Below are 6,571 nucleotides of genomic sequence, written 5' to 3' on the forward strand. Positions count from 1 at the left end.
GGGGGGTGGGGAAGGGGGGGGGGGGGGGGACGTGTGGTGGAAGGACTGTCCTGGCAGAGGGCATAGCATGTGTAGGTTCAGAATGCACAGGAGCAGAGCGTGGTGCAGGCTTCATTTATTCCCTGTTGGTTGCTGCGGTCGTGTGCATTTGAGGAATATCAGCAAGGGAGTCCAAAGAGGTAAGTAGGGACCAGTGCATTGAAGGGCCTTGTGGAGTTTGAGTTCTTTCTTTATGCTCTTGGAGAGTCTTTGAAGGATTGTAAGGCAGAAGAGGATCATGAACTGGTTTTCGGCCTGGAGAGATTTGGAAACTGACAAGGAGAGTGAGGCCAAGGGAGGGAGACTAATTACAGTATTGTAGGAGGTCCGGTCTGAAGGAGGGGGGCCCAGACCAGGAGAGTGAGGGCAGATCTCCTTGTCTGGGTTCCCCTCCTTCAGAGAGAATTTGATGGCTGGAAATAGAACAAGAAAGAGGAAGGAAAAATGAAGAGGAATTCACTTGTCCTCCTCAGTTTGGGGAAGCATTTAAGTGGAGGTAGATAAAAGATAATGGCTACAAGATAATATATGAAGAGCACTTAGAGCAGTGCCTCGCACAGGCTAAGCATGAGTAAACGTGTGTGTGTGTGTTTTAGATGTTAAATGTTTTTATTTATTTTGAGAGAGAACAAGCAGGGGAGGGGCAGAGAGAGAATTCCAAGCAGGCTCCACACCATCAGCACAGAGCTGGACTTGGGGCTCAATCCCGTGAACTGTGAGATCATGACCTGAGCCGAAATCAAGAGTTGGACTCTTGGATCGCCTGGGTGGCTCAGTCAGTTAAGCCTCCGACTTCAGCTCAGGTCATGATTCCTGGTTTGTGAGTTGGAGCCCCACGTCAGGCTTTGTGCTTACAGCTCAGAGCCTGGAGTCTGCTTCAGATTCTGTGTCTTCCTCCCTCTCTGCCCCTCCCGTGCTTGCACTCTGTCTCGTCTCACAAAATGAATAAAAATGGTTAAAAAAAAAAAAGTTGAAGACGTAAGCGAACATTGGCTGGGGACATGAAATGGGGGCTTTTTAGATGGGTGCAGGGGTAGTCAGGTGGGGAGTGAATGAAAGGTGAGGAAATGCTAAGAGATATAGACTTACTTTCTGAAGCTTGATTTTGTAGGAAATAAAAAGATGGGGGAAAAAATGAGATTAAAAGGCATCACTTACTTTCCCCCTGAACTTGGGTTTATGTTACTGAGAAAGAGCAGGAGGGGAGGAGGGAACATACAGGGGAGAGTGACCAACCACTGGCCACATGGAGGGAAGAAACATGTAGTTGGCGCACAGGGAAGAGGCAGTGATAGCAGAAGTTGTTTGCTAAGAAAAGGCCTTGGAGGGCCTCCTGGGTGGCTAAGTTGGTTAAGCGTCTGACTTCAGCTCAGGTCATGATCTCATGGTTCGTGGGTTTGAGCCTCGCATTGGGTTCTGTGCTAACAGCTAGCTCAGAGCCTGGAGCCTGCTTCGGATTCTGTGTCTCCCTCTCTCTCTGACCCTCCTCCGCTCATGCTGTCTCTCTCTCTCAGAAATAAATTTTTTAAAAACATTAAAGAAATAAAGAAAAGGCCTTGGAATCTGCCTGCCTAGTGGCCACTTTTTTGTGCAAAGAGGCGGTAGTAAGCAAGGATCGTTAGGCAGTTAGCGCAGAGGGTCTTCTCTTGGTGTGTGTCTCGTCTCCCTGTCTCTACTCGCTTCGGTTTTGGGTATAAGAATAAAAATGAGTGGTTGGATTGTGCATTTGGATGCTTGAGCGCTAATGGAACAGAAGGACAAGGCATAGAAAAGTATATATTCATACAAAAACAATTGAATTGATGAATCTTAGAAGAAGGGAATAAAGTCTGAAGGGGAAGAGAAAGGATAAGGTTCAAATGCACAGAGGGAGTGCTAGTAGGTGGTAATGAGGACTCGTATTCTTGGAGGTTGTTAAGAGTTTGATTTTAGAAGTGAGTGATTCTAGGGGTCTCTCTCCAGTCTCTGCCCCTCCCTGGCTTGCGCTTTCTCTCAAAATAAGTAAAGTAAACTTTAAAAAAAAAAAAAGCAAGTGATTCTGGAGCTTCTGGGTGGCTCAGTCGGTTAAGCGTCCAACTCTTGATTTCGGCTCAGGTCATGATCTCATGATTCACGGGATTGAGCCCCACATCAGGCTCCATGCTGACCGCGTTCTAGCTTTCCCTCCCCTTCCCCCTCCCCCACTTGTGCTCTTTCTCCTTCTCAAAATAAATAAGTGTGTGAAAAATTAGATTAAATTATACTTTTAAAATGTAAAAACAAATACAATTTAAACGTAAAAAATAAAGTTCTGAACAAGGAGGTCAGGTGTGGTTTGGGTGAGAAGCTGTCAGATTTGATGAGATAGTTGAACTACTGTTTGTAATGGATTTGGGGGAGTAGCCTTGGATTATGGATGTGGAACCAGAGATCTGTACATAGGTGAACAATGCCAACAAAAGTGAACATGACATTGATTCCAAGAGAAGTTGTAGAAGCAAAGAAAAGGCCTAAAACCGGAAATTATTGTAAAGAAGAGTCTGTATGGGTTTATAGAAGAAGCTGTTTAATTTTTAACTGATTCTGAATTGAATTACTTTTTAGAATAGGGTTATTTGACTACCAGCCAAGGGAACACTGGAATACATATATCTGAATTTTTTTCAAGACATTCGGGTCAGGTGTTTTCCTCGTATGTGGGGCTACAGAGCAAAAGTTTTGACAAATGTCCTAATTGTTAGAAAGTGAGATCAGACTGGAGCAGTGGGTGGAATCAAATGGCCTTATTTTTTTGCTTAACGTCTTGCATTTTGGCCCCCAAATTCAGCTTTTCATTATTACATGTGGTGCAGATGGCACTTACCAGTAACACCTGTTAGGGGAAAAGAGACCTAGGGTGTTAATTGAGATCGCAGTAGGAATTCAGTCTGATTGATTTTCAGAAGTTAATTTACGCAGAATTTAACAGTGCAAGATAATAGTATTAAAACAACTATATAAATTATTTTTTGTTCATGCCAAATGACCCATGACAAAGATTTCGTATTCTTCACAATTCTGTTGGTCGGCTAGGCCAGCCCGTGTGGCTGGATGAAACTACAGTGGCCACGGAAGTTTCTCAGCAGCAAGCTCTTCCTGACTCACGAGCACTTTTCAGGCCTTTGCTTGCCTCATACTTGCTAATATTCCACTAGTTAATGCAAGTCACATGACCGAGCGCAGCCTATAGTGGTGGAGAACTATATTCCATTTCTTCATAGGAGAAACTACAAATTTCTAGTGAAAAGGAAGGATGTGTACGGGGTTGGCAAGAATTATTATTGCCACTTTTGCAGACAGTCTGGGCTTGATACATTATGTGTAGATTCATGTCATTTAAACATTCAGGAGTGACTGTTAGGTACCATGGTGATTCATTGGTGCGTGGAAGGCGGTACCTGCCCCTTAAGGACTTCAGTCTTTCTGGGGAAAGGAAAGGTAAACAATTAATGGTACAAGGCATTAGGAATGGGCAGCATATTGGGGCACCTGGGTGGCTCAGTTGGTTAAGTGTCTGACTTTTGATTTCCACTCAGGTCATGATCACACAGCTCGTGAGTTTGAGCCTTGCGTTAGACTCTGCACTGACAGCACGAAGCCTGCTTGAGATTCTCTGTCTCCCTCCCTGTCTCTTCTGTGTTCTCCTGCCCTTGCCCACCCCCCCCAAAAATAAATAAATGAAAATTTAAAAAAAGAAAACAGTATAAAAGATGCAAGGTAAAAGTTACACAGAGTAAGCAGTGATTATAGCTGCCTGAAAATTTTCCAGGAAGTGTATGTAGTATTTGAATTAGGACCTGAAGGATATATGGAGATTTTTTTCTTTATGGGTTCTGGAAGTGTGTTTAGGTGGTTGGAAAAGCATGAGAGCACAGAAGTGTGTGGTATGAGGAAGAATGTGAGCATCATGACCTGAATATTGATATCTCCGGTAGGAGGGCTGTTCTGTGTATTGTACAGCGTGCAGTAGCATCCCTGGCCTTGCCCAGTAGATAAAATCTCAGTAGAACGGTTTTCAAGAAACTACCATAGTTTATAATGTACTTTCATACACACCAGTTTGTTTCATTTTCAGCTGGGAGAGTTCCCCCTCCCTCACCAAAACACAGATCTGTCATGAAAGCAGGAGTTATAAATATTAGCTCACTTGTTTTCTGAAGCTTGCAGTCCATGTATTCTAAGTAGCAGGCTGAAGGGCAGGGACAAAGGAGTCTATCTGGTGGAAGAGAGGATGAGTAGGGGAGTTGTATCTAGATCATAGAAATAGTAAGCAGGCAAGATTCAGAGGTAGGAAGGCTCTCTTCACCTGTATGAGGAATTGATTCTGGCCCCAAAAGATACAGTTTTTAAGGCAGTTGTAGGGGAGATGAACTAGGTTTCAACATGAAGAAGTTCATCTCTGAAGGTGGGTTTAGGCTGAGTTCTTATGGAAAGCATGCAGGTGGAGGGTAGAAGACGTCCACTCCATCTGTGAGAGTAAAAGGAGCTCTGCTTTGCTATTTGTGTGGATTATCTGTGTTTCGGGAAGTTAAGTAATCTTATTGTGTTTCTCTCCATGGCATTTCCCTCCCCTAGTGGCTGGATTGGATGCTTATTATAATAATGAAAAATACTTATGGTAGGGAATGTACATTTCTTAGCCTTTTTCAGATTTGCCTAAGTGTACCCGAGTAATAAATATAACAGTACTCTTGTTCCTATTTTGAGGAGAATTAATACTCGAGGTTTGTGCTCTGTTATAGTTATTTTTCTTTGTATAAGCCCATGTGTTACAAAGCACAAAGTATTTGGAATTCTGAACTCCTCAGACACATGTGAGTTAATGTTTAATTGCTGGTATGTGTGAAAGTGCTGTGTAGACTATGATACAGTGCAGCAGTTTTATTTTTATAGCTTTATTGAGGTAAAATCCACCTACTATACAGTCATCCATTGAAAGTGTACAATTAAGTGTTTTTTGTTTTAATGTTTTTTAATGTTTATTTTTCAGAGAGAGCGAGTGCGCGAGCAGGGGAGGGCAGAGAGACAGGAGACCTGAATCCGAATGAAGCAGGCTCCGGGCTCTGAGCTAGTCCAGAGCCTGATGGTGGGGCTTGAACTCCCAGACCATGAGATGATCTGAGCCTGAGTCTGACACTTAACCAACTGAGCTACCTAGGCGCCCTTCATCTGTTTTTTTAAGCATGTTCAGGGTTGTGTAACTGGCACCAGCATCTGAGTCCTAGAGTAAATATTGTCGGGGCGCCTGGGTGGCTCAGTTGGTTAAGTGGCCGACTTCGGCTCAGGTCATGATCTCACAGTTCGTGGGTTCGAGCCCTGCATCAGGCTCTGTGCTGACAGCTAGCTCAGAGCCTGGAGCCTGCTTCAGATTCTGTACCTCCCTCCCTATCTGACCCTCCCCTGCTCACACTGTCTCTCTCTTTCTCTCTCAGAAATAAATAAAACATTAAAAAAAAAAAATACTGTCATTCCCTACAAAGAAACCCTGTACTCATTGGAAGTCATTGCCTACTCCCCTACCCTCAAAACCCTGAGCCCTAAGCTACCACCAGTCTATTTTGTGTTTCTAGAGATTTGCCTTTTGGGACATTTCCTAGAACTGGAAACCTACAGTATGTGGTCTTTTGTGACAGGCTTCTTTCGTTTGGCATGGTGTTTCCAGGATCCTCCATGTTGTAGCCTATGTCCCTGTTCCATTATTGGGATAATACTGCATTTAATTTCGTCTGCTCCCCAGTTGACATTTAGATTGTTTCCACTCAGGGGCTGTTTTGACTAGTGCTGCTATGAACATTTATTTAGAAGTTTTTGTGTGGACATTATGTTGGCCTTTGTCTCATATATACTGACGAAAGGGTGGAATTGCTGGGTCAAGTGGTAACTCCACATTTTGAGGAACGTTGTGCTGTGATTCTTAACCTGGAAAAATAGGTAAGTATGGGTTCCACATGAGAGTGAATCTTTTTTTTTTTAAACATTTATTTTTGTGACAGAGAGAGTATGAGCTGGGGAGGGGCAGAGAGAGAGAGAGAGAGGGAGAGAGGGAGACACAGAATCTGAAACAGGCTCCAGGCTCTGAGCTGTCAGCACGGAGCCCGACATTAGGCTCGAACCCACGGACTGTGAGATCATGACCTGAGCCAAAGTCCGACGCTTAACCGACTGAGCCACCCAGGTGCCCCTCACATGAGAGTGAATCTGCAAGGGGTAGAGGGCTGCTTGGGGGCATATTTTACAAAAAGCTTCCCCCTCCCCCTCCTCGGTTAAGAACAAGTCCTATAGTGGAAGGTATATTTTGAGTGGAAGGATTTTGAGCCATTAGGTATGGGTTCCATTCTTGGGCTCTGAGCCTTAATTTTCCTACCTTTAAAATGGGAATAATAAGGGGCGCCTGGGTGGCTTAGTCGGTTAAGCGTCCGACTTTCGCTTAGGTCATGATCTCGCGGTTCGTGGGTTTGAGCCCCGCGTCGGGCTCTGTGCTGACTGCCAGCTCAGAGCCTGGAGCCTGTTTCAG

This window comes from Crocuta crocuta, unplaced genomic scaffold (assembly GCF_008692635.1).
Source record: "Crocuta crocuta isolate KB4526 unplaced genomic scaffold, BGI_CrCroc_1.0 scaffold217, whole genome shotgun sequence".
Classification (NCBI taxonomy): domain Eukaryota; kingdom Metazoa; phylum Chordata; class Mammalia; order Carnivora; family Hyaenidae; genus Crocuta; species Crocuta crocuta.